We start from the raw sequence: 21994 nt of genomic DNA, 5'->3' as shown, positions 1-21994 counted from the left end.
GAAAGCACTCTTGCCCTTGTTGCTTTTTTTTGTGCTCTGGACTGAGGTGCAGTGAGGCTAAAAAGGGGGAACTTGATGGCCACTGAGCTATGAAAGGATACCCCACAAGAGTCTTTTTTGGCCTTTGATCCTCAACCCTACCCAGCTGAACTCTGTAACTCTTTCTAGCAAGCTGCCCGACTCCCCTTTTTTAATTGAGTCAGGGTAACAGTAATAGGTAATTACCCTGGCAGGTAGAAGCCCAAAAATGGTTTGCCAGAGATGTGGGCCGTTTTCCACTAAAGCGGTGGAGTAAGGAAGACGCTGTTGTATCATGGGATGCAAACGGGAAAGGGTCAACAAGAAAGACGGTGTGTTATCAACGTGACGTAAAAGTTCCTTCGAGCCGGAATCGAACCAGCGACCTAAGGATTACAGTTTTCTCAACATTTTGTCAATCTACAGTCTCACGCTCTACCAGCTGAGCTATCGAAGGATACCCCAGCTAAGGTTTTGCCAGCCTTTGATCCTCATTCCTAGCGAGCGGAAGGTGCAGAAAATGAGTGTTTGTCTCTGGGGTTCAAGATGGAAAAGCATGTGTGTGGAGGATGCGGGCATCGATCCCGCTAACTCTCGCATGCTAAGCGAGCGCTCCACCATTTGAGCTAATCCCCCATCTATACACATCTGCGCAAGAGACACGGGCGGATGAGCGGAACTGCGATGTCAGAGTTAACGATGGAACGCCACACAGTTTCATTGGAATGGAGGACTGTGTATTTTACAACATTTCTTTTGTCTTCACAGAGTGTTGAGCAAGGGGTCAACAAAAAGTAGGAATTTTAGAAAGGTGTGATACAACCGGTAAAAAGTAATCAGACTCCCAAAAGTGGAAGCAGACAAAACGGGTCGCTAGAGGTATTAAGTCAAATACAAAGCACTTTGTCTTCAAACAAAGTAGTGGGCTGCTGCCAATAAGGGTCGCTACTGACTTTAGTTCTTCTCCAATGACCTAGTAGATGGAATGGAAAGTGGGAGAAAGCACTCTTGCCCTTGTTGCTTTTTTTTTGTGCTCTGGACTGAGGTGCAGTGAGGCTAAAAAGGGGGAACTTGATGGCCACTGAGCTATGAAAGGATACCCCACAAGAGTCTTTTTTGGCCTTTGATCCTCAACCCTACCCAGCTGAACTCTGTAACTCTTTCTAGCAAGCTGCCCGACTCCCCTTTTTTAATTGAGTCAGGGTAACAGTAATAGGTAATTACCCTGGCAGGTAGAAGCCCAAAAATGGTTTGCCAGAGATGTGGGCCGTTTTCCACTAAAGCGGTGGAGTAAGGAAGACGCTGTTGTATCATGGGATGCAAACGGGAAAGGGTCAACAAGAAAGACGGTGTGTTATCAACGTGACGTAAAAGTTCCTTCGAGCCGGAATCGAACCAGCGACCTAAGGATTACAGTTTTCTCAACATTTTGTCAATCTACAGTCCTCCGCTCTACCAGCTGAGCTATCGAAGGATACCCCAGCTAAGGTTTTGCCAGCCTTTGATCCTCATTCCTAGCGAGCGGAAGGTGCAGAAAATGAGTGTTTGTCTCTGGGGTTCAAGATGGAAAAGCATGTGTGTGGAGGATGCGGGCATCGATCCCGCTACCTCTCGCATGCTAAGCGAGCGCTCTACCATTTGAGCTAATCCCCCATCTATACACATCTGCGCAAGAGACGCGGGCGGATGAGCGGAACTGCGATGTCAGAGTTAACGATGGAACGCCACACAGTTTCATTGGAATGGAGGACTGTGTATTTTACAACATTTCTTTTGTCTTCACAGAGTGTTGAGCAAGGGGTCAACAAAAAGTAGGAATTTTAGAAAGGTGTGATACAACCGGTAAAAAGTAATCAGACTCCCAAAAGTGGAAGCAGACAAAACGGGTCGCTAGAGGTATTAAGTCAAATACAAAGCACTTTGTCTTCAAACAAAGTAGTGGGCTGCTGCCAATAAGGGTCGCTACTGACTTTAGTTCTTCTCCAATGCCCTGGTAGATGAAATGGAAAGTGGGAGATAGCACTCTTGCCCTTGTTGCTTTTTTTTTGTGCTCTGGACTGAGGTGCAGTGAGGCTAAAAAGGGGGAACTTGATGGCCACTGAGCTATGAAAGGATACCCCACAAGAGTCTTTTTTGGCCTTTGATCCTCAACCCTACCCAGCTGAACTCTGTAACTCTTTCTAGCAAGCTGCCCGACTCCCCTTTTTTAATTGAGTCAGGGTAACAGTAATAGGTAATTACCCTGGCAGGTAGAAGCCCAAAAATGGTTTGCCAGAGATGTGGGCCGTTTTCCACTAAAGCGGTGGAGTAAGGAAGACGCTGTTGTATCATGGGATGCAAACGGGAAAGGGTCAACAAGAAAGACGGTGTGTTATCAACGTGACGTAAAAGTTCCTTCGAGCCGGAATCGAACCAGCGACCTAAGGATTTCAGTTTTCTCAACATTTTGTCAATCTACAGTCCTCCGCTCTACCAGCTGAGCTATCGAAGGATACCCCAGCTAAGGTTTTGCCAGCCTTTGATCCTCATTCCTAGCGAGCGGAAGGTGCAGAAAATGAGTGTTTGTCTCTGGGGTTCAAGATGGAAAAGCATGTGTGTGGAGGATGCGGGCATCGATCCCGCTACCTCTCGCATGCTAAGCGAGCGCTCTACCATTTGAGCTAATCCCCCATCTATACACATCTGCGCAAGAGACGCGGGCGGATGAGCGGAACTGCGATGTCAGAGTTAACGATGGAACGCCACACAGTTTCATTGGAATGGAGGACTGTGTATTTTACAACATTTCTTTTGTCTTCACAGAGTGTTGAGCAAGGGGTCAACAAAAAGTAGGAATTTTAGAAAGGTGTGATACAACCGGTAAAAAGTAATCAGACTCCCAAAAGTGGAAGCAGACAAAACGGGTCGCTAGAGGTATTAAGTCAAATACAAAGCACTTTGTCTTCAAACAAAGTAGTGGGCTGCTGCCAATAAGGGTCGCTACTGACTTTAGTTCTTCTCCAATGCCCTGGTAGATGAAATGGAAAGTGGGAGATAGCACTCTTGCCCTTGTTGCTTTTTTTTTGTGCTCTGGACTGAGGTGCAGTGAGGCTAAAAAGGGGGAACTTGATGGCCACTGAGCTATGAAAGGATACCCCACAAGAGTCTTTTTTGGCCTTTGATCCTCAACCCTACCCAGCTGAACTCTGTAACTCTTTCTAGCAAGCTGCCCGACTCCCCTTTTTTAATTGAGTCAGGGTAACAGTAATAGGTAATTACCCTGGCAGGTAGAAGCCCAAAAATGGTTTGCCAGAGATGTGGGCCGTTTTCCACTAAAGCGGTGGAGTAAGGAAGACGCTGTTGTATCATGGGATGCAAACGGGAAAGGGTCAACAAGAAAGACGGTGTGTTATCAACGTGACGTAAAAGTTCCTTCGAGCCGGAATCGAACCAGCGACCTAAGGATTACAGTTTTCTCAACATTTTGTCAATCTACAGTCTCACGCTCTACCAGCTGAGCTATCGAAGGATACCCCAGCTAAGGTTTTGCCAGCCTTTGATCCTCATTCCTAGCGAGCGGAAGGTGCAGAAAATGAGTGTTTGTCTCTGGGGTTCAAGATGGAAAAGCATGTGTGTGGAGGATGCGGGCATCGATCCCGCTACCTCTCGCATGCTAAGCGAGCGCTCTACCATTTGAGCTAATCCCCCATCTATACACATCTGTGCAAGAGACGCGGGTGGATGAGCGGAACTGCGATGTCAGAGTTAACGATGGAACGCCACACAGTTTCATTGGAATGGAGGACTGTGTATTTTACAACATTTCTTTTGTCTTCACAGAGTGTTGAGCAAGGGGTCAACAAAAAGTAGGAATTTTAGAAAGGTGTGATACAACCGGTAAAAAGTAATCAGACTCCCAAAAGTGGAAGCAGACAAAACGGGTCGCTAGAGGTATTAAGTCAAATACAAAGCACTTTGTCTTCAAACAAAGTAGTGGGCTGCTGCCAATAAGGGTCGCTACTGACTTTAGTTCTTCTCCAATGACCTAGTAGATGGAATGGAAAGTGGGAGAAAGCACTCTTGCCCTTGTTGCTTTTTTTGTGTGCTCTGGACTGAGGTGCAGTGAGGCTAAAAAGGGGGAACTTGATGGCCACTGAGCTATGAAAGGATACCCCACAAGAGTCTTTTTTGGCCTTTGATCCTCAACCCTACCCAGCTGAACTCTGTAACTCTTTCTAGCAAGCTGCCCGACTCCCCTTTTTTAATTGAGTCAGGGTAACAGTAATAGGTAATTACCCTGGCAGGTAGAAGCCCAAAAATGGTTTGCCAGAGATGTGGGCCGTTTTCCACTAAAGCGGTGGAGTAAGGAAGACGCTGTTGTATCATGGGATGCAAACGGGAAAGGGTCAACAAGAAAGACGGTGTGTTATCAACGTGACGTAAAAGTTCCTTCGAGCCGGAATCGAACCAGCGACCTAAGGATTACAGTTTTCTCAACATTTTGTCAATCTACAGTCCTCCGCTCTACCAGCTGAGCTATCGAAGGATACCCCAGCTAAGGTTTTGCCAGCCTTTGATCCTCATTCCTAGCGAGCGGAAGGTGCAGAAAATGAGTGTTTGTCTCTGGGGTTCAAGATGGAAAAGCATGTGTGTGGAGGATGCGGGCATCAATCCCGCTACCTCTCGCATGCTAAGCGAGCGCTCTACCATTTGAGCTAATCCCCCATCTATACACATCTGCGCAAGAGACGCGGGCGGATGAGCGGAACTGCGATGTCAGAGTTAACGATGGAACGCCACACAGTTTCATTGGAATGGAGGACTGTGTATTTTACAACATTTCTTTTGTCTTCACAGAGTGTTGAGCAAGGGGTCAACAAAAAGTAGGAATTTTAGAAAGGTGTGATACAACCGGTAAAAAGTAATCAGACTCCCAAAAGTGGAAGCAGACAAAACGGGTCGCTAGAGGTATTAAGTCAAATACAAAGCACTTTGTCTTCAAACAAAGTAGTGGGCTGCTGCCAATAAGGGTCGCTACTGACTTTAGTTCTTCTCCAATGACCTAGTAGATGGAATGGAAAGTGGGAGATAGCACTCTTGCCCTTGTTGCTTTTTTTTTGTGCTCTGGACTGAGGTGCAGTGAGGCTAAAAAGGGGGAACTTGATGGCCACTGAGCTATGAAAGGATACCCCACAAGAGTCTTTTTTGGCCTTTGATCCTCAACCCTACCCAGGTGAACTCTGTAACTCTTTCTAGCAAGCTGCCCGACTCCCCTTTTTTAATTGAGTCAGGGTAACAGTAATAGGTAATTACCCTGGCAGGTAGAAGCCCAAAAATGGTTTGCCAGAGATGTGGGGCGTTTTCCACTAAAGCGGTGGAGTAAGGAAGACGCTGTTGTATCATGGGATGCAAACGGGAAAGGGTCAACAAGAAAGACGGTGTGTTATCAACGTGACGTAAAAGTACCTTCGAGCCGGAATCGAACCAGCGACCTAAGGATTACAGTTTTCTCAACATTTTGTCAATCTACAGTCCTCCGCTCTACCAGCTGAGCTATCGAAGGATACCCCAGCTAAGGTTTTGCCAGCCTTTGATCCTCATTCCTAGCGAGCGGAAGGTGCAGAAAATGAGTGTTTGTCTCTGGGGTTCAAGATGGAAAAGCATGTGTGTGGAGGATGCGGGCATCGATCCCGCTACCTCTCGCATGCTAAGCGAGCGCTCTACCATTTGAGCTAATCCCCCATCTATACACATCTGTGCAAGAGACGCGGGCGGATGAGCGGAACTGCGATGTCAGAGTTAACGATGGAACGCCACACAGTTTCATTGGAATGGAGGACTGTGTATTTTACAACATTTCTTTTGTCTTCACAGAGTGTTGAGCAAGGGGTCAACAAAAAGTAGGAATTTTAGAAAGGTGTGATACAACCGGTAAAAAGTAATCAGACTCCCAAAAGTGGAAGCAGACAAAACGGGTCGCTAGAGGTATTAAGTCAAATACAAAGCACTTTGTCTTCAAACAAAGTAGTGGGCTGCTGCCAATAAGGGTCGCTACTGACTTTAGTTCTTCTCCAATGACCTAGTAGATGGAATGGAAAGTGGGAGAAAGCACTCTTGCCCTTGTTGCTTTTTTTGTGTGCTCTGGACTGAGGTGCAGTGAGGCTAAAAAGGGGGAACTTGATGGCCACTGAGCTATGAAAGGATACCCCACAAGAGTCTTTTTTGGCCTTTGATCCTCAACCCTACCCAGCTGAACTCTGTAACTCTTTCTAGCAAGCTGCCCGACTCCCCTTTTTTAATTGAGTCAGGGTAACAGTAATAGGTAATTACCCTGGCAGGTAGAAGCCCAAAAATGGTTTGCCAGAGATGTGGGCCGTTTTCCACTAAAGCGGTGGAGTAAGGAAGACGCTGTTGTATCATGGGATGCAAACGGGAAAGGGTCAACAAGAAAGACGGTGTGTTATCAACGTGACGTAAAAGTTCCTTCGAGCCGGAATCGAACCAGCGACCTAAGGATTACAGTTTTCTCAACATTTTGTCAATCTACAGTCCTCCGCTCTACCAGCTGAGCTATCGAAGGATACCCCAGCTAAGGTTTTGCCAGCCTTTGATCCTCATTCCTAGCGAGCGGAAGGTGCAGAAAGGCCTGGTGCACACCAAAAACCGCTAGCAGATCCGCAAAATGCTAGCAGATTTTGAAACGCTTTTTCTTCTTTTTCTGTAGCGTTTCAGCTAGCGTTTTGCGGTTTTGTGTAGCGGTTTTGGTGTAGTAGATTTCATGTATTGTTACAGTAAAGCTGTTACTGAACAGCTACTGTAACAAAAAACGCCAGGCAAACCGCTCTGAAGTGCCGTTTTTCAGAGCGGTTTGCGGTTTTCCTATACTTAACATTGAGGCAGAAACGCATCCGCAATCCAAAATCTGCAGCAGCCCGGGAGTATGCGTTTCTGCAAAACGCCTCCCGCTCTGGTGTGCACCAGCCCATTGAAATACATTACCCTAGCGGATCCGCACCCGCAAGCAGATCGCAAACCGCAGCGGAAACGCTCCGGTGTGCACTAGGCCAAAATGAGTGTTTGTCTCTGGGGTTCAAGATGGAAAAGCATGTGTGTGGAGGATGCGGGCATCGATCCCGCTACCTCTCGCATGCAAAGCGAGCGCTCTACCATTTGAGCTAATCCCCCATCTATACACATCTGCGCAAGAGACGCAGGCGGATGAGCGGAACTGCGATGTCAGAGTTAACGATGGAACGCCACACAGTTTCATTGGAATGGAGGACTGTGTATTTTACAACATTTCTTTTGTCTTCACAGAGTGTTGAGCAAGGGGTCAACAAAAAGTAGGAATTTTAGAAAGGTGTGATACAACCGGTAAAAAGTAATCAGACTCCCAAAAGTGGAAGCAGACAAAACGGGTCGCTAGAGGTATTAAGTCAAATACAAAGCACTTTGTCTTCAAACAAAGTAGTGGGCTGCTGCCAATAAGGGTCGCTACTGACTTTAGTTCTTCTCCAATGACCTAGTAGATGGAATGGAAAGTGGGAGAAAGCACTCTTGCCCTTGTTGCTTTTTTTTGTGCTCTGGACTGAGGTGCAGTGAGGCTAAAAAGGGGGAACTTGATGGCCACTGAGCTATGAAAGGATACCCCACAAGAGTCTTTTTTGGCCTTTGATCCTCAACCCTACCCAGCTGAACTCTGTAACTCTTTCTAGCAAGCTGCCCGACTCCCCTTTTTTAATTGAGTCAGGGTAACAGTAATAGGTAATTACCCTGGCTGGTAGAAGCCCAAAAATGGTTTGCCAGAGATGTGGGCCGTTTTCCACTAAAGCGGTGGAGTAAGGAAGACGCTGTTGTATCATGGGATGCAAACGGGAAAGGGTCAACAAGAAAGACGGTGTGTTATCAACGTGACGTAAAAGTTCCTTTGAGCCGGAATCGAACCAGCGACCTAAGGATTACAGTTTTCTCAACATTTTGTCAATCTACAGTCCTCCGCTGTACCAGCTGAGCTATCGAAGGATACCCCAGCTAAGGTTTTGCCAGCCTTTGATCCTCATTCCTAGCGAGCGGAAGGTGCAGAAAATGAGTGTTTGTCTCTGGGGTTCAAGATGGAAAAGCATGTGTGTGGAGGATGCGGGCATCGATCCCGCTACCTCTCGCATGCTAAGCGAGCGCTCTACCATTTGAGCTAATCCCCCATCTATACACATCTGCGCAAGAGACGCGGGTGGATGAGCGGAACTGCGATGTCAGAGTTAACGATGGAACGCCACACAGTTTCATTGGAATGGAGGACTGTGTATTTTACAACATTTCTTTTGTCTTCACAGAGTGTTGAGCAAGGGGTCAACAAAAAGTAGGAATTTTAGAAAGGTGTGATACAACCGGTAAAAAGTAATCAGACTCCCAAAAGTGGAAGCAGACAAAACAGGTCGCTAGAGGTATTAAGTCAAATACAAAGCACTTTGTCTTCAAACAAAGTAGTGGGCTGCTGCCAATAAGGGTCGCTACTGACTTTAGTTCTTCTCCAATGACCTAGTAGATGGAATGGAAAGTGGGAGAAAGCACTCTTGCCCTTGTTGCTTTTTTTTTTGTGCTCTGGACTGAGGTGCAGTGAGGCTAAAAAGGGGGAACTTGATGGCCACTGAGCTATGAAAGGATACCCCACAAGAGTCTTTTTTGGCCTTTGATCCTCAACCCTACCCAGCTGAACTCTGTAACTCTTTCTAGCAAGCTGCCCGACTCCCCTTTTTTAATTGAGTCAGGGTAACAGTAATAGGTAATTACCCTGGCAGGTAGAAGCCCAAAAATGGTTTGCCAGAGATGTGGGCCATTTTCCACTAAAGCGGTGGAGTAAGGAAGACGCTGTTGTATCATGGGATGCAAACGGGAAAGGGTCAACAAGAAAGACGGTGTGTTATCAACGTGACGTAAAAGTTCCTTCGAGCCGGAATCGAACCAGTGACCTAAGGATTACAGTTTTCTCAACATTTTGTCAATCTACAGTCCTCCGCTCTACCAGCTGAGCTATCGAAGGATACCCCAGCTAAGGTTTTGCCAGCCTTTGATCCTCATTCCTAGCGAGCGGAAGGTGCAGAAAATGAGTGTTTGTCTCTGGGGTTCAAGATGGAAAAGCATGTGTGTGGAGGATGCGGGCATCGATCTCGCTACCTCTCGCATGCTAAGCGAGCGCTCTACCATTTGAGCTAATCCCCCATCTATACACATCTGCGCAAGAGACGCGGGCGGATGAGCGGAACTGCGATGTCAGAGTTAACGATGGAACGCCACACAGTTTCATTGGAATGGAGGACTGTGTATTTTACAACATTTCTTTTGTCTTCACAGAGTGTTGAGCAAGGGGTCAACAAAAAGTAGGAATTTTAGAAAGGTGTGATACAACCGGTAAAAAGTAATCAGACTCCCAAAAGTGGAAGCAGACAAAACGGGTCGCTAGAGGTATTAAGTCAAATACAAAGCACTTTGTCTTCAAACAAAGTAGTGGGCTGCTGCCAATAAGGGTCGCTACTGACTTTAGTTCTTCTCCAATGACCTAGTAGATGGAATGGAAAGTGGGAGAAAGCACTCTTGCCCTTGTTGCTTTTTTTGTGTGCTCTGGACTGAGGTGCAGTGAGGCTAAAAAGGGGGAACTTGATGGCCACTGAGCTATGAAAGGATACCCCACAAGAGTCTTTTTTGGCCTTTGATCCTCAACCCTACCCAGCTGAACTCTGTAACTCTTTCTAGCAAGCTGCCCGACTCCCCTTTTTTAATTGAGTCAGGGTAACAGTAATAGGTAATTACCCTGGCAGGTAGAAGCCCAAAAATGGTTTGCCAGAGATGTGGGCCGTTTTCCACTAAAGCGGTGGAGTAAGGAAGACGCTGTTGTATCATGGGATGCAAACGGGAAAGGGTCAACAAGAAAGACGGTGTGTTATCAACGTGACGTAAAAGTTCCTTCGAGCCGGAATCGAACCAGCGACCTAAGGATTACAGTTTTCTCAACATTTTGTCAATCTACAGTCCTCCGCTCTACCAGCTGAGCTATCGAAGGATACCCCAGCTAAGGTTTTGCCAGCCTTTGATCCTCATTCCTAGCGAGCGGAAGGTGCAGAAAATGAGTGTTTGTCTCTGGGGTTCAAGATGGAAAAGCATGTGTGTGGAGGATGCGGGCATCAATCCCGCTACCTCTCGCATGCTAAGCGAGCGCTCTACCATTTGAGCTAATCCCCCATCTATACACATCTGCGCAAGAGACGCGGGCGGATGAGCGGAACTGCGATGTCAGAGTTAACGATGGAACGCCACACAGTTTCATTGGAATGGAGGACTGTGTATTTTACAACATTTCTTTTGTCTTCACAGAGTGTTGAGCAAGGGGTCAACAAAAAGTAGGAATTTTAGAAAGGTGTGATACAACCGGTAAAAAGTAATCAGACTCCCAAAAGTGGAAGCAGACAAAACGGGTCGCTAGAGGTATTAAGTCAAATACAAAGCACTTTGTCTTCAAACAAAGTAGTGGGCTGCTGCCAATAAGGGTCGCTACTGACTTTAGTTCTTCTCCAATGACCTAGTAGATGGAATGGAAAGTGGGAGATAGCACTCTTGCCCTTGTTGCTTTTTTTTTGTGCTCTGGACTGAGGTGCAGTGAGGCTAAAAAGGGGGAACTTGATGGCCACTGAGCTATGAAAGGATACCCCACAAGAGTCTTTTTTGGCCTTTGATCCTCAACCCTACCCAGGTGAACTCTGTAACTCTTTCTAGCAAGCTGCCCGACTCCCCTTTTTTAATTGAGACAGGGTAACAGTAATAGGTAATTACCCTGGCAGGTAGAAGCCCAAAAATGGTTTGCCAGAGATGTGGGGCGTTTTCCACTAAAGCGGTGGAGTAAGGAAGACGCTGTTGTATCATGGGATGCAAACGGGAAAGGGTCAACAAGAAAGACGGTGTGTTATCAACGTGACGTAAAAGTTCCTTCGAGCCGGAATCGAACCAGCGACCTAAGGATTACAGTTTTCTCAACATTTTGTCAATCTACAGTCCTCCGCTCTACCAGCTGAGCTATCGAAGGATACCCCAGCTAAGGTTTTGCCAGCCTTTGATCCTCATTCCTAGCGAGCGGAAGGTGCAGAAAATGAGTGTTTGTCTCTGGGGTTCAAGATGGAAAAGCATGTGTGTGGAGGATGCGGGCATCGATCCTGCTACCTCTCGCATGCTAAGCGAGCGCTCTACCATTTGAGCTAATCCCCCATCTATACACATCTGCGCAAGAGACGCGGGCGGATGAGCGGAACTGCGATGTCAGAGTTAACGATGGAACGCCACACAGTTTCATTGGAATGGAGGACTGTGTATTTTACAACATTTCTTTTGTCTTCACAGAGTGTTGAGCAAGGGGTCAACAAAAAGTAGGAATTTTAGAAAGGTGTGATACAACCGGTAAAAAGTAATCAGACTCCCAAAAGTGGAAGCAGACAAAACGGGTCGCTAGAGGTATTAAGTCAAATACAAAGCACTTTGTCTTCAAACAAAGTAGTGGGCTGCTGCCAATAAGGGTCGCTACTGACTTTAGTTCTTCTCCAATGACCTAGTAGATGGAATGGAAAGTGGGAGAAAGCACTCTTGCCCTTGTTGCTTTTTTTTTGTGCTCTGGACTGAGGTGCAGTGAGGCTAAAAAGGGGGAACTTGATGGCCACTGAGCTATGAAAGGATACCCCACAAGAGTCTTTTTTGGCCTTTGATCCTCAACCCTACCCAGCTGAACTCTGTAACTCTTTCTAGCAAGCTGCCCGACTCCCCTTTTTTAATTGAGTCAGGGTAACAGTAATAGGTAATTACCCTGGCAGGTAGAAGCCCAAAAATGGTTTGCCAGAGATGTGGGCCGTTTTCCACTAAAGCGGTGGAGTAAGGAAGACGCTGTTGTATCATGGGATGCAAACGGGAAAGGGTCAACAAGTAAGACGGTGTGTTATCAACGTGACGTAAAAGTTCCTTCGAGCCGGAATCGAACCAGCGACCTAAGGATTACAGTTTTTTCAACATTTTGTCAATCTACAGTCCTCCGCTCTACCAGCTGAGCTATCGAAGGATACCCCAGCTAAGGTTTTGCCAGCCTTTGATCCTCATTCCTAGCAAGCGGAAGGTGCAGAAAATGAGTGTTTGTCTCTGGGGTTCAAGATGGAAAAGCATGTGTGTGGAGGATGCGGGCATCGATCCCGCTACCTCTCGCATGCTAAGCGAGCGCTCTACCATTTGAGCTAATCCCCCATCTATAGACATCTGCGCAAGAGACGCGGGCGGATGAGCGGAACTGCGATGTCAGAGTTAACGATGGAACGCCACACAGTTTCATTGGAATGGAGGACTGTGTATTTTACAACATTTCTTTTGTCTTCACAGAGTGTTGAGCAAGGGGTCAACAAAAAGTAGGAATTTTAGAAAGGTGTGATACAACCGGTAAAAAGTAATCAGACTCCCAAAAGTGGAAGCAGACAAAACGGGTCGCTAGAGGTATTAAGTCAAATACAAAGCACTTTGTCTTCAAACAAAGTAGTGGGCTGCTGCCAATAAGGGTCGCTACTGACTTTAGTTCTTCTCCAATGACCTAGTAGATGGAATGGAAAGTGGGAGAAAGCACTCTTGCCCTTGTTGCTTTTTTTTTGTGCTCTGGACTGAGGTGCAGTGAGGCTAAAAAGGGGGAACTTGATGGCCACTGAGCTATGAAAGGATACCCCACAAGAGTCTTTTTTGGCCTTTGATCCTCAACCCTACCCAGCTGAACTCTGTAACTCTTTCTAGCAAGCTGCCCGACTCCCCTTTTTTAATTGAGTCAGGGTAACAGTAATAGGTAATTACCCTGGCAGGTAGAAGCCCAAAAATGGTTTGCCAGAGATGTGGGCCGTTTTCCACTAAAGCGGTGGAGTAAGGAAGACGCTGTTGTATCATGGGATGCAAACGGGAAAGGGTCAACAAGAAAGACGGTGTGTTATCAACGTGACGTAAAAGTTCCTTCGAGCCGGAATCGAACCAGCGACCTAAGGATTACAGTTTTCTCAACATTTTGTCAATCTACAGTCCTCCGCTCTACCAGCTGAGCTATCGAAGGATACCCCAGCTAAGGTTTTGCCAGCCTTTGATCCTCATTCCTTGCGAGCGGAAGGTGCAGAAAATGAGTGTTTGTCTCTGGGGTTCAAGATGGAAAAGCATGTGTGTGGAGGATGCGGGCATCGATCCCGCAACCTCTCGCATGCTAAGCGAGCGCTCTACCATTTGAGCTAATCCCCCATCTATACACATCTGCGCAAGAGACGCGGGCGGATGAGCGGAACTGCGATGTCAGAGTTAACGATGGAACACCACACAGTTTCATTGGAATGGAGGACTGTGTATTTTACAACATTTCTTTTGTCTTCACAGAGTGTTGAGCAAGGGGTCAACAAAAAGTAGGAATTTTAGAAAGGTGTGATACAACCGGTAAAAAGTAATCAGACTCCCAAAAGTGGAAGCAGACAAAACGGGTCGCTAGAGGTATTAAGTCAAATACAAAGCACTTTGTCTTCAAACAAAGTAGTGGGCTGCTGCCAATAAGGGTCGCTACTGACTTTAGTTCTTCTCCAATGCCCTAGTAGATGAAATGGAAAGTGGGAGATAGCACTCTTGCCCTTGTTGCTTTTTTTTGTGCTCTGGACTGAGGTGCAGTGAGGCTAAAAAGGGGGAACTTGATGGCCACTGAGCTATGAAAGGATACCCCACAAGAGTCTTTTTTGGCCTTTGATCCTCAACCCTACCCAGCTGAACTCTGTAACTCTTTCTAGCAAGCTGCCCGACTCCCCTTTTTTAATTGAGTCAGGGTAACAGTAATAGGTAATTACCCTGGCAGGTAGAAGCCCAAAAATGGTTTGCCAGAGATGTGGGCCGTTTTCCACTAAAGCGGTGGAGTAAGGAAGACGCTGTTGTATCATGGGATGCAAACGGGAAAGGGTCAACAAGAAAGACGGTGTGTTATCAACGTGACGTAAAAGTTCCTTCGAGCCGGAATCGAACCAGCGACCTAAGGATTACAGTTTTCTCAACATTTTGTCAATCTACAGTCTTCCGCTCTACCAGCTGAGCTATTGAAGGATACCCCAGCTAAGGTTTTGCCAGCCTTTGATCCTCATTCCTAGCGAGCGGAAGGTGCAGAAAATGAGTGTTTGTCTCTGGGGTTCAAGATGGAAAAGCATGTGTGTGGAGGATGCGGGCATCGATCCCGCTACCTCTCGCATGCTAAGCGAGCGCTCTACCATTTGAGCTAATCCCCCATCTATACACATCTGCGCAAGAGACGCGGGCGGATGAGCGGAACTGCGATGTCAGAGTTAACGATGGAACGCCACACAGTTTCATTGGAATGGAGGACTGTGTATTTTACAACATTTCTTTTGTCTTCACAGAGTGTTGAGCAAGGGGTCAACAAAAAGTAGGAATTTTAGAAAGGTGTGATACAACCGGTAAAAAGTAATCAGACTCCCAAAAGTGGAAGCAGACAAAACGGGTCGCTAGAGGTATTAAGTCAAATACAAAGCACTTTGTCTTCAAACAAAGTAGTGGGCTGCTGCCAATAAGGGTCGCTACTGACTTTAGTTCTTCTCCAATGACCTAGTAGATGGAATGGAAAGTGGGAGAAAGCACTCTTGCCCTTGTTGCTTTTTTTTTGTGCTCTGGACTGAGGTGCAGTGAGGCTAAAAAGGGGGAACTTGATGGCCACTGAGCTATGAAAGGATACCCCACAAGAGTCTTTTTTGGCCTTTGATCCTCAACCCTACCCAGCTGAACTCTGTAACTCTTTCTAGCAAGCTGCCCGACTCCCCTTTTTTAATTGAGTCAGGGTAACAGTAATAGGTAATTACCCTGGCAGGTAGAAGCCCAAAAATGGTTTGCCAGAGATGTGGGCCGTTTTCCACTAAAGCGGTGGAGTAAGGAAGACGCTGTTGTATCATGGGATGCAAACGGGAAAGGGTCAACAAGAAAGACGGTGTGTTATCAACGTGACGTAAAAGTTCCTTCGAGCCGGAATCGAACCAGCGACCTAAGGATTACAGTTTTCTCAACATTTTGTCAATCTACAGTCCTCCGCTCTACCAGCTGAGCTATCGAAGGATACCCCAGCTAAGGTTTTGCCAGCCTTTGATCCTACTTCCTAGCGAGCGGAAGGTGCAGAAAATGAGTGTTTGTCTCTGGGGTTCAAGATGGAAAAGCATGTGTGTGGAGGATGCGGGCATCGATCCCGCTGCCTCTTGCATGCTAAGCGAGCGCTCTACCATTTGAGCTAATCCCCCATCCATACACATCTGCGCAAGAGACGCGGGCGGATGAGCGGAACTGCGATGTCAGAGTTAACGATGGAACGCCACACAGTTTCATTGGAATGGAGGACTGTGTATTTTACAACATTTCTTTTGTCTTCACAGAGTGTTGAGCAAGGGGTCAACAAAAAGTAGGAATTTTAGAAAGGTGTGATACAACCGGTAAAAAGTAATCAGACTCCCAAAAGTGGAAGCAGACAAAACGGGTCGCTAGAGGTATTAAGTCAAATACAAAGCACTTTGTCTTCAAACAAAGTAGTGGGCTGCTGCCAATAAGGGTCGCTACTGACTTTAGTTCTTCTCCAATGACCTAGTAGATGGAATGGAAAGTGGGAGATAGGCACTCTTGCCCTTGTTGTTTTTTTTTGTGCTCTGGACTGAGGTGCAGTGAGGCTAAAAAGGGGGAACTTGATGGCCACTGAGCTATGAAAGGATACCCCACAAGAGTCTTTTTTGGCCTTTGATCCTCAACCCTACCAAGGTGAACTCTGTAACTCTTTCTAGCAAGCTGCCCGACTCCCCTTTTTTAATTGAGTCAGGGTAACAGTAATAGGTAATTACCCTGGCAGGTAGAAGCCCAAAAATGGTTTGCCAGAGATGTGGGCCGTTTTCCACTAAAGCGGTGGAGTAAGGAAGACGCTGTTGTATCATGGGATGCAAACGGGAAAGGGTCAACAAGAAAGACGGTGTGTTATCAACGTGACGTAAAAGTTCCTTCGAGCCGGAATCGAACCAGTGACCTAAGGATTACAGTTTTCTCAACATTTTGTCAATCTACAGTCCTCCGCTCTACCAGCTGAGCTATCGAAGGATACCCCAGCTAAGGTTTTGCCAGCCTTTGATCCTCATTCCTAGCGAGCGGAAGGTGCAGAAAATGAGTGTTTGTCTCTGGGGTTCAAGATGGAAAAGCATGTGTGTGGAGGATGCGGGCATCGATCCCGCTACCTCTCGCATGCTAAGCGAGCGCTCTACCATTTGAGCTAATCCCCCATCTATACACATCTGCGCAAGAGACGCGGGCGGATGAGCGGAACTGCGATGTCAGAGTTAACGATGGAACGCCACACAGTTTCATTGGAATGGAGGACTGTGTATTTTACAACATTTCTTTTGTCTTCACAGAGTGTTGAGCAAGGGGTCAACAAAAAGTAGGAATTTTAGAAAGGTGTGATACAACCGGTAAAAAGTAATCAGACTCCCAAAAGTGGAAGCAGACAAAACGGGTCGCTAGAGGTATTAAGTCAAATACAAAGCACTTTGTCTTCAAACAAAGTAGTGGGCTGCTGCCAATAAGGGTCGCTACTGACTTTAGTTCTTCTCCAATGACCTAGTAGATGGAATGGAAAGTGGGAGAAAGCACTCTTGCCCTTGTTGCTTTTTTTTGTGCTCTGGACTGAGGTGCAGTGAGGCTAAAAATGGGGAACTTGATGGCCACTGAGCTATGAAAGGATACCCCACAAGAGTCTTTTTTGGCCTTTGATCCTCAACCCTACCCAGCTGAACTCTGTAACTCTTTCTAGCAAGCTGCCCGACTCCCCTTTTTTAATTGAGTCAGGGTAACAGTAATAGGTAATTACCCTGGCAGGTAGAAGCCCAAAAATGGTTTGCCAGAGATGTGGGCCGTTTTCCACTAAAGCGGTGGAGTAAGGAAGACGCTGTTGTATCATGGGATGCAAACGGGAAAGGGTCAACAAGAAAGACGGTGTGTTATCAACGTGACGTAAAAGTTCCTTCGAGCCGGAATCAAACCAGTGACCTAAGGATTACAGTTTTCTCAACATTTTGTCAATCTACAGTCCTCCGCTCTACCAGCTGAGCTATCGAAGGATACCCCAGCTAAGGTTTTGCCAGCCTTTGATCCTCATTCCTAGCGAGCGGAAGGTGCAGAAAATGAGTGTTTGTCTCTGGGGTTCAAGATGGAAAAGCATGTGTGTGGAGGATGCGGGCATCGATCCCGCTACCTCTCGCATGCTAAGCGAGCGCTCTACCATTTGAGCTAATCCCCCATCTATACACATCTGCGCAAGAGACGCGGGCGGATGAGCGGAACTGCGATGTCAGAGTTAACGATGGAACGCCACACAGTTTCATTGGAATGGAGGACTGTGTATTTTACAACATTTCTTTTGTCTTCACAGAGTGTTGAGCAAGGGGTCAACAAAAAGTAGGAATTTTAGAAAGGTGTGATACAACCGGTAAAAAGTAATCAGACTCCCAAAAGTGGAAGCAGACAAAACGGGTCGCTAGAGGTATTAAGTCAAATACAAAGCACTTTGTCTTCAAACAAAGTAGTGGGCTGCTGCCAATAAGGGTCGCTACTGACTTTAGTTCTTCTCCAATGACCTAGTAGATGGAATGGAAAGTGGGAGAAAGCACTCTTGCCCTTGTTGCTTTTTTTTTGTGCTCTGGACTGAGGTGCAGTGAGGCTAAAAAGGGGGAACTTGATGGCCACTGAGCTATGAAAGGATACCCCACAAGAGTCTTTTTTGGCCTTTGATCCTCAACCCTACCCAGCTGAACTCTGTAACTCTTTCTAGCAAGCTGCCCGACTCCCCTTTTTTAATTGAGTCAGGGTAACAGTAATAGGTAATTACCCTGGCAGGTAGAAGCCCAAAAATGGTTTGCCAGAGATGTGGGCCGTTTTCCACTAAAGCGGTGGAGTAAGGAAGACGCTGTTGTATCATGGGATGCAAACGGGAAAGGGTCAACAAGAAAGACGGTGTGTTATCAACGTGACGTAAAAGTTCCTTTGAGCCGGAATCGAACCAGCGACCTAAGGATTACAGTTTTCTCAACATTTTGTCAATCTACAGTCCTCCGCTCTACCAGCTGAGCTATCGAAGGATACCCCAGCTAAGGTTTTGCCAGCCTTTGATCCTCATTCCTAGCGAGCGGAAGGTGCAGAAAGGCCTGGTGCACACCAAAAACCGCTAGCAGATCCGCAAAATGCTAGCAGATTTTGAAACGCTTTTTCTTCTTTTTCTGTAGCGTTTCAGCTAGCGTTTTGCGGTTTTGTGTAGCGGTTTTGGTGTAGTAGATTTCATGTATTGTTACAGTAAAGCTGTTACTGAACAGCTACTGTAACAAAAAACGCCAGGCAAACCGCTCTGAAGTGCCGTTTTTCAGAGCGGTTTGCGGTTTTCCTATACTTAACATTGAGGCAGAAACGCATCCGCAATCCAAAATCTGCAGCAGCCCGGGAGTATGCGTTTCTGCAAAACGCCTCCAGCTCTGGTGTGCACCAGCCCATTGAAATACATTACCCTAGCGGATCCGCACCCGCAAGCAGATCGCAAACCGCAGCGGAAACGCTCCGGTGTGCACTAGGCCAAAATGAGTGTTTGTCTCTGGGGTTCAAGATGGAAAAGCATGTGTGTGGAGGATGCGGGCATCGATCCCGCTACCTCTCACATGCAAAGCGAGCGCTCTACCATTTGAGCTAATCCCCCATCTATACACATCTGCGCAAGAGACGCGGGCGGATGAGCGGAACTGCGATGTCAGAGTTAACGATGGAACGCCACACAGTTTCATTGGAATGGAGGACTGTGTATTTTACAACATTTCTTTTGTCTTCACAGAGTGTTGAGCAAGGGGTCAACAAAAAGTAGGAATTTTAGAAAGGTGTGATACAACCGGTAAAAAGTAATCAGACTCCCAAAAGTGGAAGCAGACAAAACGGGTCGCTAGAGGTATTAAGTCAAATACAAAGCACTTTGTCTTCAAACAAAGTAGTGGGCTGCTGCCAATAAGGGTCGCTACTGACTTTAGTTCTTCTCCAATGACCTAGTAGATGGAATGGAAAGTGGGAGAAAGCACTCTTGCCCTTGTTGCTTTTTTTTGTGCTCTGGACTGAGGTGCAGTGAGGCTAAAAAGGGGGAACTTGATGGCCACTGAGCTATGAAAGGATACCCCACAAGAGTCTTTTTTGGCCTTTGATCCTCAACCCTACCCAGCTGAACTCTGTAACTCTTTCTAGCAAGCTGCCCGACTCCCCTTTTTTAATTGAGTCAGGGTAACAGTAATAGGTAATTACCCTGGCTGGTAGAAGCCCAAAAATGGTTTGCCAGAGATGTGGGCCGTTTTCCACTAAAGCGGTGGAGTAAGGAAGACGCTGTTGTATCATGGGATGCAAACGGGAAAGGGTCAACAAGAAAGACGGTGTGTTATCAACGTGACGTAAAAGTTCCTTTGAGCCGGAATCGAACCAGCGACCTAAGGATTACAGTTTTCTCAACATTTTGTCAATCTACAGTCCTCCGCTCTACCAGCTGAGCTATCGAAGGATACCCCAGCTAAGGTTTTGCCAGCCTTTGATCCTCATTCCTAGCGAGCGGAAGGTGCAGAAAATGAGTGTTTGTCTCTGGGGTTCAAGATGGAAAAGCATGTGTGTGGAGGATGCGGGCATCGATCCCGCTACCTCTCGCATGCTAAGCGAGCGCTCTACCATTTGAGCTAATCCCCCATATATACACATCTGCGCAAGAGACGCGGGTGGATGAGCGGAACTGCGATGTCAGAGTTAACGATGGAACGCCACACAGTTTCATTGGAATGGAGGACTGTGTATTTTACAACATTTCTTTTGTCTTCACAGAGTGTTGAGCAAGGGGTCAACAAAAAGTAGGAATTTTAGAAAGGTGTGATACAACCGGTAAAAAGTAATCAGACTCCCAAAAGTGGAAGCAGACAAAACAGGTCGCTAGAGGTATTAAGTCAAATACAAAGCACTTTGTCTTCAAACAAAGTAGTGGGCTGCTGCCAATAAGGGTCGCTACTGACTTTAGTTCTTCTCCAATGACCTAGTAGATGGAATGGAAAGTGGGAGAAAGCACTCTTGCCCTTGTTGCTTTTTTTTTGTGCTCTGGACTGAGGTGCAGTGAGGCTAAAAAGGGGTAACTTGATGGCCACTGAGCTATGAAAGGATACCCCACAAGAGTCTTTTTTGGCCTTTGATCCTCAACCCTACCCAGCTGAACTCTGTAACTCTTTCTAGCAAGCTGCCCGACTCCCCTTTTTTAATTGAGTCAGGGTAACAGTAATAGGTAATTACCCTGGCAGGTAGAAGCCCAAAAATGGTTTGCCAGAGATGTGGGCCGTTTTCCACTAAAGCGGTGGAGTAAGGAAGACGCTGTTGTATCATGGGATGCAAACGGGAAAGGGTCAACAAGAAAGACGGTGTGTTATCAACGTGACGTAAAAGTTCCTTCGAGCCGGAATCGAACCAGCGACCTAAGGATTACAGTTTTCTCAACATTTTGTCAATCTACAGTCCTCCGCTCTACCAGCTGAGCTATCGAAGGATACCCCAGCTAAGCTTTTGCCAGCCTTTGATCCTCATTCCTAGCGAGCGGAAGGTGCAGAAAATGAGTGTTTGTCTCTGGGGTTCAAGGTGGAAAAGCATGTGTGTGGAGGATGCGGGCATCGATCCCGCTACCTCTCGCATGCTAAGCGAGCGCTCTACCATTTGAGCTAATCCCCCATCTATACACATCTGCGCAAGAGACGCGGGCGGACGAGCGGAACTGCGATGTCAGAGTTAACGATGGAACGCCACACAGTTTCATTGGAATGGAGGACTGTGTATTTTACAACATTTCTTTTGTCTTCACAGAGTGTTGAGCAAGGGGTCAACAAAAAGTAGGAATTTTAGAAAGGTGTGATACAACCGGTAAAAAGTAATCAGACTCCCAAAAGTGGAAGCAGACAACACGGGTCGCTAGAGGTATTAAGTCAAATACAAAGCACTTTGTCTTCAAACAAAGTAGTGGGCTGCTGCCAATAAGGGTCGCTACTGACTTTAGTTCTTCTCCAATGACCTAGTAGATGGAATGGAAAGTGGGAGAAAGCACTCTTGCCCTTGTTGCTTTTTTTTGTGCTCTGGACTGAGGTGCAGTGAGGCTAAAAATGGGGAACTTGATGGCCACTGAGCTATGAAAGGATACCCCACAAGAGTCTTTTTTGGCCTTTGATCCTCAACCCTACCCAGCTGAACTCTGTAACTCTTTCTAGCAAGCTGCCCGACTCCCCTTTTTTAATTGAGTCAGGGTAACAGTAATAGGTAATTACCCTGGCAGGTAGAAGCCCAAAAATGGTTTGCCAGAGATGTGGGCCGTTTTCCACTAAAGCGGTGGAGTAAGGAAGACGCTGTTGTATCATGGGATGCAAACGGGAAAGGGTCAACAAGAAAGACGGTGTGTTATCAATGTGACGTAAAAGTTCCTTCGAGCCGGAATCGAACCAGCGACCTAAGAATTACAGTTTTCTCAACATTTTGTCAATCTACAGTCCTCCGCTCTACCAGCTGAGCTATCGAAGGATACCCCAGCTAAGGTTTTGCCAGCCTTTGATCCTCATTCCTAGCGAGCGGAAGGTGCAGAAAATGAGTGTTTGTCTCTGGGGTTCAAGATGGAAAAGCATGTGTGTGGAGGATGCGGGCATCAATCCCGCTACCTCTCGCATGCTAAGCGAGCGCTCTACCATTTGAGCTAATCCCCCATCTATACACATCTGCGCAAGAGACGCGGGCAGATGAGCGGAACTGCGATGTCAGAGTTAACGATGGAACGCCACACAGTTTCATTGGAATGGAGGACTGTGTATTTTACAACATTTCTTTTGTCTTCACAGAGTGTTGAGCAAGGGGTCAA

At 46.7% G+C, this 21994-nt stretch overlaps 28 non-coding genes across 28 annotated transcripts; all 28 read right to left on the bottom strand.

Moving 5' to 3' along the window:
• Positions 1–1393: 1393 nt before the first annotated feature.
• TRNAY-GUA (transfer RNA tyrosine (anticodon GUA)) lies at positions 1394–1492 on the bottom strand. Its single transcript has 2 exons — positions 1456–1492; positions 1394–1429 (listed from the first exon to the last, which is right to left on the bottom strand). It is a non-coding gene; the product is annotated as a tRNA-Tyr (tRNA).
• Positions 1493–1598: 106 nt separating this feature from the next.
• Positions 1599–1671, bottom strand: TRNAA-AGC (transfer RNA alanine (anticodon AGC)). The gene has a single exon. It is a non-coding gene; the product is annotated as a tRNA-Ala (tRNA).
• Positions 1672–2410: 739 nt separating this feature from the next.
• Positions 2411–2509, bottom strand: TRNAY-GUA (transfer RNA tyrosine (anticodon GUA)). The gene is made up of 2 exons: positions 2473–2509; positions 2411–2446 (listed from the first exon to the last, which is right to left on the bottom strand). It is a non-coding gene; the product is annotated as a tRNA-Tyr (tRNA).
• A 106-nt stretch (positions 2510–2615) lies between these two features.
• On the bottom strand, positions 2616–2688 carry TRNAA-AGC (transfer RNA alanine (anticodon AGC)). Its single transcript has one exon. It is a non-coding gene; the product is annotated as a tRNA-Ala (tRNA).
• Positions 2689–3632: 944 nt separating this feature from the next.
• On the bottom strand, positions 3633–3705 carry TRNAA-AGC (transfer RNA alanine (anticodon AGC)). Its single transcript has one exon. It is a non-coding gene; the product is annotated as a tRNA-Ala (tRNA).
• Positions 3706–4444: 739 nt separating this feature from the next.
• On the bottom strand, positions 4445–4543 carry TRNAY-GUA (transfer RNA tyrosine (anticodon GUA)). The gene is made up of 2 exons: positions 4507–4543; positions 4445–4480 (listed from the first exon to the last, which is right to left on the bottom strand). It is a non-coding gene; the product is annotated as a tRNA-Tyr (tRNA).
• A 918-nt stretch (positions 4544–5461) lies between these two features.
• Positions 5462–5560, bottom strand: TRNAY-GUA (transfer RNA tyrosine (anticodon GUA)). The gene is made up of 2 exons: positions 5524–5560; positions 5462–5497 (listed from the first exon to the last, which is right to left on the bottom strand). It is a non-coding gene; the product is annotated as a tRNA-Tyr (tRNA).
• Positions 5561–5666: 106 nt separating this feature from the next.
• Positions 5667–5739, bottom strand: TRNAA-AGC (transfer RNA alanine (anticodon AGC)). The gene has a single exon. It is a non-coding gene; the product is annotated as a tRNA-Ala (tRNA).
• A 739-nt stretch (positions 5740–6478) lies between these two features.
• On the bottom strand, positions 6479–6577 carry TRNAY-GUA (transfer RNA tyrosine (anticodon GUA)). Its single transcript has 2 exons — positions 6541–6577; positions 6479–6514 (listed from the first exon to the last, which is right to left on the bottom strand). It is a non-coding gene; the product is annotated as a tRNA-Tyr (tRNA).
• Positions 6578–7109: 532 nt separating this feature from the next.
• TRNAA-UGC (transfer RNA alanine (anticodon UGC)) lies at positions 7110–7182 on the bottom strand. Its single transcript has one exon. It is a non-coding gene; the product is annotated as a tRNA-Ala (tRNA).
• Positions 7183–8125: 943 nt separating this feature from the next.
• TRNAA-AGC (transfer RNA alanine (anticodon AGC)) lies at positions 8126–8198 on the bottom strand. The gene has a single exon. It is a non-coding gene; the product is annotated as a tRNA-Ala (tRNA).
• Positions 8199–8938: 740 nt separating this feature from the next.
• On the bottom strand, positions 8939–9037 carry TRNAY-GUA (transfer RNA tyrosine (anticodon GUA)). Its single transcript has 2 exons — positions 9001–9037; positions 8939–8974 (listed from the first exon to the last, which is right to left on the bottom strand). It is a non-coding gene; the product is annotated as a tRNA-Tyr (tRNA).
• Positions 9038–9955: 918 nt separating this feature from the next.
• On the bottom strand, positions 9956–10054 carry TRNAY-GUA (transfer RNA tyrosine (anticodon GUA)). The gene is made up of 2 exons: positions 10018–10054; positions 9956–9991 (listed from the first exon to the last, which is right to left on the bottom strand). It is a non-coding gene; the product is annotated as a tRNA-Tyr (tRNA).
• Positions 10055–10972: 918 nt separating this feature from the next.
• On the bottom strand, positions 10973–11071 carry TRNAY-GUA (transfer RNA tyrosine (anticodon GUA)). Its single transcript has 2 exons — positions 11035–11071; positions 10973–11008 (listed from the first exon to the last, which is right to left on the bottom strand). It is a non-coding gene; the product is annotated as a tRNA-Tyr (tRNA).
• Positions 11072–11989: 918 nt separating this feature from the next.
• TRNAY-GUA (transfer RNA tyrosine (anticodon GUA)) lies at positions 11990–12088 on the bottom strand. The gene is made up of 2 exons: positions 12052–12088; positions 11990–12025 (listed from the first exon to the last, which is right to left on the bottom strand). It is a non-coding gene; the product is annotated as a tRNA-Tyr (tRNA).
• A 106-nt stretch (positions 12089–12194) lies between these two features.
• Positions 12195–12267, bottom strand: TRNAA-AGC (transfer RNA alanine (anticodon AGC)). The gene has a single exon. It is a non-coding gene; the product is annotated as a tRNA-Ala (tRNA).
• Positions 12268–13006: 739 nt separating this feature from the next.
• Positions 13007–13105, bottom strand: TRNAY-GUA (transfer RNA tyrosine (anticodon GUA)). The gene is made up of 2 exons: positions 13069–13105; positions 13007–13042 (listed from the first exon to the last, which is right to left on the bottom strand). It is a non-coding gene; the product is annotated as a tRNA-Tyr (tRNA).
• Positions 13106–13211: 106 nt separating this feature from the next.
• TRNAA-AGC (transfer RNA alanine (anticodon AGC)) lies at positions 13212–13284 on the bottom strand. Its single transcript has one exon. It is a non-coding gene; the product is annotated as a tRNA-Ala (tRNA).
• Positions 13285–14227: 943 nt separating this feature from the next.
• TRNAA-AGC (transfer RNA alanine (anticodon AGC)) lies at positions 14228–14300 on the bottom strand. Its single transcript has one exon. It is a non-coding gene; the product is annotated as a tRNA-Ala (tRNA).
• A 739-nt stretch (positions 14301–15039) lies between these two features.
• On the bottom strand, positions 15040–15138 carry TRNAY-GUA (transfer RNA tyrosine (anticodon GUA)). The gene is made up of 2 exons: positions 15102–15138; positions 15040–15075 (listed from the first exon to the last, which is right to left on the bottom strand). It is a non-coding gene; the product is annotated as a tRNA-Tyr (tRNA).
• A 918-nt stretch (positions 15139–16056) lies between these two features.
• On the bottom strand, positions 16057–16155 carry TRNAY-GUA (transfer RNA tyrosine (anticodon GUA)). Its single transcript has 2 exons — positions 16119–16155; positions 16057–16092 (listed from the first exon to the last, which is right to left on the bottom strand). It is a non-coding gene; the product is annotated as a tRNA-Tyr (tRNA).
• A 106-nt stretch (positions 16156–16261) lies between these two features.
• TRNAA-AGC (transfer RNA alanine (anticodon AGC)) lies at positions 16262–16334 on the bottom strand. Its single transcript has one exon. It is a non-coding gene; the product is annotated as a tRNA-Ala (tRNA).
• Positions 16335–17277: 943 nt separating this feature from the next.
• TRNAA-AGC (transfer RNA alanine (anticodon AGC)) lies at positions 17278–17350 on the bottom strand. The gene has a single exon. It is a non-coding gene; the product is annotated as a tRNA-Ala (tRNA).
• A 1370-nt stretch (positions 17351–18720) lies between these two features.
• Positions 18721–18793, bottom strand: TRNAA-UGC (transfer RNA alanine (anticodon UGC)). Its single transcript has one exon. It is a non-coding gene; the product is annotated as a tRNA-Ala (tRNA).
• Positions 18794–19736: 943 nt separating this feature from the next.
• On the bottom strand, positions 19737–19809 carry TRNAA-AGC (transfer RNA alanine (anticodon AGC)). Its single transcript has one exon. It is a non-coding gene; the product is annotated as a tRNA-Ala (tRNA).
• Positions 19810–20548: 739 nt separating this feature from the next.
• TRNAY-GUA (transfer RNA tyrosine (anticodon GUA)) lies at positions 20549–20647 on the bottom strand. Its single transcript has 2 exons — positions 20611–20647; positions 20549–20584 (listed from the first exon to the last, which is right to left on the bottom strand). It is a non-coding gene; the product is annotated as a tRNA-Tyr (tRNA).
• A 106-nt stretch (positions 20648–20753) lies between these two features.
• TRNAA-AGC (transfer RNA alanine (anticodon AGC)) lies at positions 20754–20826 on the bottom strand. The gene has a single exon. It is a non-coding gene; the product is annotated as a tRNA-Ala (tRNA).
• Positions 20827–21564: 738 nt separating this feature from the next.
• Positions 21565–21663, bottom strand: TRNAY-GUA (transfer RNA tyrosine (anticodon GUA)). Its single transcript has 2 exons — positions 21627–21663; positions 21565–21600 (listed from the first exon to the last, which is right to left on the bottom strand). It is a non-coding gene; the product is annotated as a tRNA-Tyr (tRNA).
• Between the last annotated feature and the right edge of the window lie 331 nt (positions 21664–21994).

Source organism: Hyperolius riggenbachi, chromosome 4, assembly GCF_040937935.1.
Source record: "Hyperolius riggenbachi isolate aHypRig1 chromosome 4, aHypRig1.pri, whole genome shotgun sequence".
NCBI classification, from domain to species: domain Eukaryota; kingdom Metazoa; phylum Chordata; class Amphibia; order Anura; family Hyperoliidae; genus Hyperolius; species Hyperolius riggenbachi.
The sequence above is the reverse complement of the archived record's forward strand: the minus strand, read 5'-3'. Positions and strand labels throughout refer to the sequence as shown.